Source organism: Chanodichthys erythropterus, chromosome 14 (genome assembly GCF_024489055.1).
Source record: "Chanodichthys erythropterus isolate Z2021 chromosome 14, ASM2448905v1, whole genome shotgun sequence".
NCBI lineage: Eukaryota > Metazoa > Chordata > Actinopteri > Cypriniformes > Xenocyprididae > Chanodichthys > Chanodichthys erythropterus.
This window is the reverse complement of record NC_090234.1, coordinates 256,718-267,299: the sequence shown is the minus strand read 5'-3', so window position 1 is coordinate 267,299 and position 10,582 is coordinate 256,718. Positions and strand designations below refer to the sequence as shown.

Genomic DNA, 10,582 nt, shown 5'->3' with positions numbered 1-10,582 from the left:
TGGGCAACGGTTCTCTTCATTTTTGGTGCTACCTGTACTCTCCCATTCAAACAGTAGAGCGCCACCCGCGTTGTTTTGAACCAATCGGTTCAATGGAGGGGGGGTATTTTTTGTCTAATTTATTATGACAAACTCATATTTGAATAGAAACAAAATTATTGTTACAAAATAAATGAATTCTACATATTTTTCATTTGATCTACTGTGATTTTCATGTTGAAATATGGGGGGGGGGCATACCATCATCAGTGAATCCCCGCCTCTCTCTCAGAGAAGTTCGACGGTGATCCTGCAAGATGTAAGGGCTTTATTCTCCAGTGTTCACTCTTCATAAGCCAGAAACCTGCCATGTATACCACCGACGCTGGTAAGATTGCAATGGTCTGCTCATTATTTACGGGGAGAGCACTGGAATGGATTACGGCGGTGTGGAGAGATGATGGTACTGCTTTTCCCACGTATGAATATTTCCTGCAGAGGTTTAAAGAAGTGTTTGATCACCCCAGTGACGGCAAAGGAGCCGGCGATCGTTTGATGGAGCTCACACAGGGATGTAAAACAGTGGCTGAATACGCTCTAGCATTCCGAACGCTTTCGGCTCAAACCAACTGGGTGAGTGACACTCTGAAAGTCTGCTTTAGGAGAGGATTAAATCATGAGTTACAGATGGAATTAAGTAGACAATCTCATTCGTGCCCGTAAAACTGGTCAGAAACGCGTGCGCATGCCCCGTTACCTGTCAATGATGATAATTCAGAAGCCATGCAAGTGAATGCTTACAACCTGTCTGAAGAGGAGAGAAGTCACTGATTAACTCACCGCCTGTGCTTGTACTGTGGTAATCCAGGTCATGTGAGGAATAACTGTCCAGTTCGCACCCGTCCAGTGAACCCACAGTCGGTGAGTGAATCCAATCCTTACTATTGCTCAGATATGTGTGTCTCTGTGCCCATAACCCTACTGATAAACGACGTGCGGCTAAAACCCACTGCTCTACTGGATACAGCAGGGAACTTTATGTCCCACAGTTATGCTCAACAACATCAAATTCCATTAATTGAATGCTCCTCTTCTCTCACAGTTGAAGCAATAGACAGTCAGCCACTGGGCACAGGATGAAGGAAACGCTATCACCCAGCAGATCTCCATGCAAACCGGTATCTTCCATACAGAAAACTTCCAATTTCACTTCTTACCCACTTCTACCTCATAAATCATCCTAGGTCTGCCATGGTTATGTACCCACTACCCCCATGTCTGCTGGAGAGAGGGACAAATTATCCGCTGGAACGAGAACTGCTTATCCAAATGTCTGTCTCATTCACCTCTGCCGTGCGTTAGGACCATCCAAGCCGTCGAGCCCTCCGAACCAGCCGAACCTACTCTGGACTTTCCTCTGCCTGAAGAGTATAAAGACCTCTCGTTAGCCTTCACCAAGGCCATGAGCCATGGCGGGTGAGGAGCCTCGGCAGGCCATGGCTGGTCAGAGGCCTTGGACGGCCATGGAGGGTCAGGGGCCTTGGCAGGCCATGGCTGGTTAGAGGTCTTGGATGGCCATAGAGGGTCAGGGGCCTTGGCAGGCCATGGCGGGTCTGGAGACGTGGGCTGCCACGGCGGGTCAGGAGACGAGGGCTGCCACTGCGGGTCAATGTCCATGGGCGGCCATTGTGGGTCAATGTCCGAGGGCGGCCATTGTGAGTCAATGTCCGTAGGCGGCCATTGTGGGTCTGGAGCCTTGGTAGGCTCTGGCAACCCCGAAACCCCACCCAGGAGTTCCCCACCCACAGGTACTTGCCCCTCCCCCCCCACAAAAAAAATCCTTGGGGAGGTTTAGGGAAGGCTTAACTGGTCTGTGGCACGATGTGGGTTTGCGGGTTGGAATGGGCTCGTGGGCGGCGGCAGCAGTATTAGCTGGCTCTTGACAGGTTGGAGCCGGTTCGGCGGAGACTGGAGATACAGGCTCGGCGGAGACTGGAGATACTGGTTTGGCGGAGACTGGAGATAGTGGCTCGGCGGAGACTGGAGATGCTGGCCCGGCAGCAGCTACTGGAGATACTGACTCGTTGGCAGCTACTGGATCTGACTCGTTGACAGCTACTGGAGCGGACTCGTTGGCAGCTACTGGAGCGGCTGGCTCGGCTGCGGCGGCTGGAGCAGGTTTTCGGGGTGGAGTGGTCACTGGGATGGTGGTAGACTGTAGCGCTGACCTTATAGATGTCATCATCGGCTCCCAGGTCAGCGCTGTTGGAGACCCACTTCCTACCCCGGGGAAATGCTGATGGCCAGGAATGGACAGGACCGTTCTTCCTCTTCCGCCTCTTCTTTTGTCCTCTGGACTCAGTGGAGGTTAGTGGGTCCAGTAGGACCCAAGGTAACAGTTCACCGGAGGGGTATGTGGAGGAAGATGGAGATTGACAAACTGGCCGGGCCGCCCATGTTTCCGGGAGGACTGGACGCGATGTGTACTTATAATCCTGAACCTCTTCAACAATGAATTTGGAGTAATTTAAATACAAGATTAAATTAATAGTATTGTTTAAGGAAACATAATCGTCAGGTTCATTAGAACGGATAGTGCTCTTGTCCAGTCCGTCCAGAAACAGGGCGATTAAACGAGACCAATTTGTCAAGAAAGCTAACTCAACAAACTCCTCCACATACCTTTCCAAGGAACGTCCAAACTGCAATAGCCCAATGAGCCGATCCATCGCCGACATAGGAGTGGGAGGCATAGGAGGAGCAGGAGCCTCGGAAAGATGAAGGAAATCCATAATTGTTTGTGGATATCCAGTCGTTTAAAAAGTCCGTTCTTCTGTTACAAGTGTGCTGGTGTATAGATGAGGCATTACACGGAGATCCACAAATAAGCGTTTTTACTGAACGAAAGCAAGAATACACATCCAAACACATACAATGCATTGTAAACATGAGCAGAGAATATAGTAACATTTAAGAACGGACAGGGAGTGAAGGGAGTGAGTCCAATATAAAGGGAGTGCTGATGAGGAAGTCCAGTAGCAGGTGATCCGTGATGAAGGGGAGAAGACGAGGGAAGTGAGTGCAGGTGTGGAAACAGGAGGATCATGGGAAATGGAGTCCGGGAGACACGGGAACTGTGACACATATGACTGTGCCATTGATTTAATTCCAGGAGCTGCACCTCCCAAAGGCTGAATCTTTCCGTTATCCCAACCTTAATCAGAGGAAATGAGGAAATACATAGAGGATGAAATGGCTAAATGATTTCATCCGATGGTACACGCGAGGAGGGAGGGAGGTCTCCGGTGGTCAGGGGGGCTCTGTCACAGGACGAACTCCGTGGTTCCCTCCTCTGGCCATCGGAGGGAACCATCACCTGAATACTGACACACTCACACACTCACACTACATTTCCCATAAGTCCGTACTTTGGACTGATTACACCTGCAGCTGAACCTCATTACCCGGACTATAAAAGACTGCCAATCACATCCACACACTGCAAAGTCTTGTTTTGCTGGGGTGAACATTTCTGAGCAATTCTTATCCTGTCTGACTGCCTGTTGTTGATCCTGCTGTATACCGTTATTGATCCTTAACTGCCTGGCTCTGACCCTCTGACCTTGATCTCTGAGTGATATCCGCCTGTCTTGACCTACTGCTTGTCAGTGGTGTAATGTAACGAAGTAATAATACTTTGTTACAGTACTTAAGTATTTTTTGGGAGAATCTGTACTTTACTTGAGTTTTTATATTTCTGTCAACCTTTACTTTTACTCCACTACATTTCCTAAATAAAATGTATACTTTTACTCCGATACATTTTCCCAAAGCATTTTCGTTACTTACTACAAAATAAAGTTGGAAGAACACAGAGTGCAAGCAAGCATGTGCAAACAAGTGCTCGCACAACCGTGGTTGATTTAATTTTCCGGGTTGCGTCCGTTGCTGGAGCGGCTGAGAAGAGTGTGCTGTCATTACGAGACATTACGAGAGCGGCCTCTAGAGGCGAAATAAAAACTATCACTGATGCCTCCTAGTTTATTTTGACACGTGACGTAAGGCTGCGCTGCACAGAGCGGGACACTTCAAAAACGGATTTAAAACGGACAACAAAACGGTATGTTATACAGTGAACACTACAGTACATGTTTTCATATCATTATAAAGTAATTAGTTTGTTGACTAGATGCTGCATTAGTGTTGAACAGTATGTTTGTCGTCGAGGCTGAGAGGATGCTAACATTAGTAGTGCCTCAAGCGGTTAAAACAATGTGACAAAAACACAAACTGGTTAATATCATTGTTACCATTCATTTTCATTAGTTCATATCCATTTGTTCGCTGTTATGCATTCATTATCCAGTGAAGTTGCATATTTAAACTGTATCCTTATCATGCAGCGACAGAAACATAAATCAGAAATGTATTCGATTTCAGTTATTTATTTATCGGCACTGTAACACATTTTGATTAGATCATCAAGTATTCTAAAATAGATTATAATAATGTGTGAAAGTAGGCTATACATATAATAGACCCATGCTCTGCCTTTGTGTGTAAAGATGGTAATTTCTAAGCATGACTGTTTGGATTTATAGGAAATGAAAACACTTTACAATAAGAGTCCATTTGTAACATTAAATAAGGTTAATAAAAGTATTGTTCACTTTTAATTCCAACATTTACGTTTTAACATTTTAAAGTTGTCTCTTACATAGTTATAATGCACTATGAATTAACATGAACGATCAATGTATAATTAATATATTAGTATTTTTCATATTTAAAACTTACAAAAAACATTTAGCCATTTTTTAATTCAAAGAAGCAAAATGTAAGAATTAAAATTGAATACAATCTTGCTGCTCAAACTGTGTATAAAACAATTTTTAATATGTTTTGCTCCTTTTGTATTTTACATTTACTTGTACTTTTACTTTAAAACTTAAGTATGTTTAATATCAAAAAAATACTTTTTGTACTTAAGTACAAAAAATATCACATACTTTACAACTTTTACTCAAGTAACATTCTAAACAGTGACTTTAACTTCTACCGAAGTCATTTTCTGGTAAGATAACTATACTTTTACTCAAGTATGGTTTTCGAGTACTTTATACACCACTGCTGCTTGTTATCTGACCACGATTCTGCCTGTCCCTATTGTTCCTGTCTGCTCCTGTTTCACCCTGCCTGTACAACCACAATTCTATTTAATAAAGCATGCAAATGGATCCCTGCCAGATTGACGAGTCGTTAAAAATGTATTGTATATCTGCATATTTAATAAAACTTACATTTGTTCCTTATAAATGGCTCTCATGACTTTATTATGGAGTAAATATTGTGCCATAATTAAACCCAAGCATTTTACAAACAAACACGATCAAAGGAAAACTCAACTCGCAAACAAAAGAAAGTGATGTGCAAATACAAAGGTCAGTTTGAGAAACGCAGAGGAGTAACAAATGAAGAGTTTGGCTCCAAAACTCCATTTTGATTAATTTGATTAAAAAGGTGTTTTCTTTACCAAGAAAGTGACAAGATGAAAACCACTATTTTCTGTTTCAGACTTTCACATAGCATCTTTTGGTTATAAAAACATTAAAATTCAAATCTACATTTTGATTTTAAAAAGTTTATTATAAAAACATATTATTTTTCCCCAAAATGCAATAAATCCATGACACTTTTTTTTCAAAGTGCAATTGCATCAATATAAAAGTTATTTTTCAAATTGAAAATACACAACAAAGTAAGTTGATTCACATATATGACAGAGTCTAAACTTTGCCAATATTTATCTTGTATACAGGCATTTGACTAAAAATACATCGTTTGTCGCATTTTTGAAAGAAAGGGAGAAAACATGACAGAATAACACGATGGGTATCGCATTTAGCGCAAAATGAATGAATACAATACTGATTTTGGCGGAAACTTTTTTTTTTTTTTTTTTTTTAAATGGCATTTATCACGTTTTGGAACGAAACTCTTCAAATATATGTATTGTTTTACAAATATAAATAATTGAGCCTACATTATATTTTAGATAAATAACTACAAACCATCCTAAAAATGGCATGTAATTTTTGAACAAATACCAAATCTAGTGCATACAAATGCACACCTGTCTGTTACGATTGTAAGGCACTTGCTTTTTTATGAAATCTCTCTGCTTGATTTTCTCACAAATGCTGTTGAGCAACTGCCTCTACCAAAACAGCAGATGGCGCTTTGCCATTGGTCAATCCTGAGAAAAGCCCTGAAACATGCGTTTATAATAATAATAATAATAATAATAAACTTTGTTTTATAGCGCTTATTTTAAAAGCTCCTTTAACCCATAACCCAGAGGTCGATGCATCGAAACCATCCTCTGCTAAAACCATTTTATTCATATACATGTCCTGTTCCTACTCAACGAAAAGCTACCACAACACTATGCTGAAACAATAACCATTTTCAACAGGGGGTATTCCAGAAAGCAGGTTATGTGACATACCTGGGTATGTTTAAGAGTAAGTAAGCGGATAACCTCAACTTTCAGTTCCAAAAACGGAGGTAACTTTTAGGGTATGTAAGTAGCCATAGCAACTTGCTCTCTGAACATAACCTGCTCCAGAGCAGGTTATGTTCAAGGGTTAGTTAGTTTAAGAGGAATTCAGATGCGTGTTATATTATCAATATGGTTATATTAATGTATTTACATTTATTATATAGTTACAGTTATTTACACAATGTTATATTATACAATATATAAATGTTTATTCAATTCTAATATATGAATTTATTTTATTGTCATCTCACACATGGATCTGCTTTTTATCCTTTATAACAGGACATTTTCTATGCTATGATTTGTATAATAAAATACATATTATATATGTGATTTCATATTAAATAATTAGCATCAAACAATATTAAGAATAAAAAATGATTGCATAACCACCCAATAGGTGGTGATGTGCACCAAGTAGGTTATGTAAATCGCCATTAAACAAAAGAAGAAGAATGAAGTAGAATGGCGCGCTTTTTCTTAGCGTCTGTTTCCATGGTGAATCATCGATTCGTCGCTCTGTTGAGAATGTCTTGTGTGTTAACCGGGAACTTACTCCCGGACGCATTTTTGGAACCAGCATACCTCGAGTAAGCAAGGTTTGGGTTAATCAACCGAGAGTTCAGGTTATATGTGACAGTAAGTTAACCCTGCTTTCTAGAATACACCCCAGATCTCATCTACGACAGAGGTGTATTTAATGTATGCCTAAATACAAGTCATTTTGAAAACACCTGTGAATGGGAGCCCTTCTGTAATAAGCAGAGTGGCGCAGCGGAAGCGTGCTGGGCCCATAACCCAGAGGTCGACGGATCGAATCCATCCTCTGCTATGGCTCCTTTAATTAAAAACACATTGTGTACCTTTTTGAAGAAAAGCTATCACAACACTTTGCTGATTCCATATACTATTACTGTGCTTGCCTTGTTTAATTACCGGGCCTGTTGTTGTCACTGAAGCAGAAGTAATGAGGGCACGTGAGAACTTGGTCTAGCAGCCCCAGTGGCCTAATGGATAAGGCACTGGCCTCTTAAGTCAGGGATTGTGGGTTTGAGCCCCATCTGGGGTGGTCTAAAGCAGAGTGGCGCAGCAGAAGCGTGCTGGGCCCATAACCCAGAGGTCGATGGATCGAAACCATCCTCTGCTAAAACCGTTTTATTCATATACATGTCCTGTTCCTACTCAACGAAAAGCTACCACAACACTATGCTGAAACAATAACCATTTTCAACAGATCTCATCTACGACAGAGGTGCATTTAACGTATACCAGGACATTTAATGTATTTAATGCATTTAATGTATGCCTAAAGGCAAGTCATTTTGAAAACACCTGTGAATGGAAGATTGTTCACGACAAGCAGAGTGGCGCAGCAGAAGCGTGCTGGGCCCATAACCCAGAGGTCGACGGACTGAAACCATCCTCTGCTATGACTCCTTTACTTAAAAACATGTTCTGTACCTTCTTGAAGAAAAGCTATCACAACACTCTGCTGATTCAATATACTATTACTGTGCTTGCCTTGTTTAATTACCAGGCCTATTGTTGTCACTGAAGCAGAAGTAATGAAGGCACGTGAGCACTTTGTCTCACTGCCCCAGTGGCCTAATGGGTAAGGCACTGGCCTCCTAAGCCAGGGATTGTGGGTTCGAGTCCCATCTGGGGTGGTCTGAAGTAGAGTGGCGCAGCGGAAGCATGCTGGGCCCATAACCCAGAGGTCGATGGATCGAAACCATCCTTTGCTATGACTGTTTGATTTATATTCATGTCCTGTTGCTACGCAAAGAAAAGTTACCACAGCATTATTCTAAAGACATAATAACTTTGACTATAATCCATGAACCATTACTGTGCTTGCCTTTTTTTAAACACCAAGCCTTTTGTTGTAACTGAAGCAGAAGTAATGGGGGCACTTGTGTGCTGGTATGTACCAGCCTCAGTTACCTAATGGATAAGGCACTGGCCTCCTAAGCCAGGGGTTGTGGGTTCAAGTCCCATCTGGGGTGGTCTAAAGCAGAGTGGCGCAGCGGAAGCGTGCTGGGCCCATAACCCAGAGGTCGATGGGTCGAAACCATCCTCTGCTAAAACCGTTTTATTCATATACATGTCCTGTTCCTACTCAACGAAAAGCTACCACAACGCTATGCTGAAACAATAACCATTTTCAAAAGATCTCATCTACGACAGAGGTGCATTTAACGTATACCAGGACATTTAATGTATTTAATGCATTTAATGTATGCCTAAAGGCAAGTCATTTTGAAAACACCTGTGAATGGAAGATTGTTCACGACAAGCAGAGTGGCGCAGCGGAAGTGTGCTGGGCCAGTAACCCAGAGGTTGATGGATCCAAACCATCCTCTGCTAAAACCGTTTTATTCATATACATGTCCTGTTCCTACTCAACGAAAAGCTACCACAACACTATTCTAAAGACATAATAATTTTGACCATGAACCATTACTGTGCTTGCCTTTTTAAACACCAAGCCTTTTGTTGTCACTGAAGCAGAATTAATGGGGGCACTTGTGTGCTAGTATGTACCAGCTTCAGTGGCCTAATGGATAAGGCACTGTCCTCCTAAGCCAAGGTTTGTGGGTTCGAGTCCCATCTGGGGTGGTCTAAAGCAGAGTGGCACAGCGGAAGCGTGCTGGGCCCATAACCCAGAGGTCGATCGATCGAAACCATCCTCTGCTATGACTGTTTGATTTATATTCATGTCCTGTTCCTACGCAAAGAAAAGCTACCACAACACTATTATAAAGACATAATAATTTTGACTATAATCCATGAACCATTACTGTGCTTGCCTTTTTTAAAACACCAAGCCTTTTGTTGTAACTGAAGCAGAATTAATGGGGGCACTTGTGTGCTAGTATGTACCAGCCTCAGTGGCCTAATGTATAAGGCACTGGCCTCCTAAGCCAGGGATTGTGGGTTCGAGTCCCATGTGGGGTGATCTAAAGCAGAGTGGCGCAGCAAAAGCTTGCTGGGCCCATAACCCAGAGGTCGATGGATCGAACCCAACCTCTGCTTAAACCATTTTATTCATATACATGTCCTGTTCCTACTCAACGAAAAGCTACCACAACACTATTCTAAAGACATAATAATTTTGACAATGTACCATTACTGTGCTTGCCTTTTTTAAACACTAAGCCTTTTCTTGTAACTGAAGCAGAATTAATGGGGGTACTTGTGTGCTACTATGTACCTGCTTCATTGGCCTAATGGATAAGGCACTGGCCTCCTAAGCCAGGGATTGTGGGTTCGAGTCCCATCTGGGGTGGTCTAAAGCAGAGTGGCGCAGCGGAAGCGTGCTGGGCCCGTAACCCAGAGGTCGATGGATCAAAACCATCCCCTGCTATGACTGCTTGATTTATATTCATGTCTTGTTCTTACACAAAGAAAAGCTACCACAACACTATTCTAAAGACATAATAATTTTGACTATAATCCATGAACCATTACTGTGCTTGCCTTGATTAATTACCAGGCCTATTGTTGTCACTGAAGCAGAAGTAATGAGGGCACGTGAGCACTTGGCCTAGCAGCCCCAGTGGCCTAATGCATAAGGCACTGGCCTCCTAAACCAGGGATTGTGGCTTCGAGTCCCATCTGGGGTGGTCTAAAGCAGAGTGGCGCAGCGGAAGTGTGCTGGGCCCATAACCCAGATGTCGATGGATCGAAACCATCCTCTGCTATGACTGATTGATTTATATTCATGTCCTGTTCCTATGCAAAGAAAAGCTACCACAACACTATTCTAAAGACATAATAATTTTGACCATGAACCATTACTGTGCTTGCCTTGTTTAATTACCAGGCCTATTGTTGTAACTGAAGCAGAAGTAATGGGGGCACTTGTGTGCTAGTTTTTACCAGCCTCAGTGGCCTAATGTATAAGGCACTAGCCTCCTAAGCCAGGGATTGTGGGTTCGAGTCCCATCTGGGGTGGTCTAAAGCAGAGTGGCGCAGTGGAAGCGTGCTGGGCCCATAACCCAGAGGTCGATGGATCGAAACCATCCTCTGCTAAATCTG

At 42.5% G+C, this 10,582-nt stretch overlaps 2 non-coding genes across 2 annotated transcripts; both read left to right on the top strand.

Moving 5' to 3' along the window:
- The first annotated feature begins 7,537 nt into the window (after positions 1 to 7,537).
- Positions 7,538 to 7,610, top strand: trnak-cuu (transfer RNA lysine (anticodon CUU)). The gene has a single exon. It is a non-coding gene; the product is annotated as a tRNA-Lys (tRNA).
- Positions 7,611 to 8,135: 525 nt separating this feature from the next.
- Positions 8,136 to 8,208, top strand: trnar-ccu (transfer RNA arginine (anticodon CCU)). Its single transcript has one exon. It is a non-coding gene; the product is annotated as a tRNA-Arg (tRNA).
- The last annotated feature ends 2,374 nt before the right edge of the window (positions 8,209 to 10,582 follow it).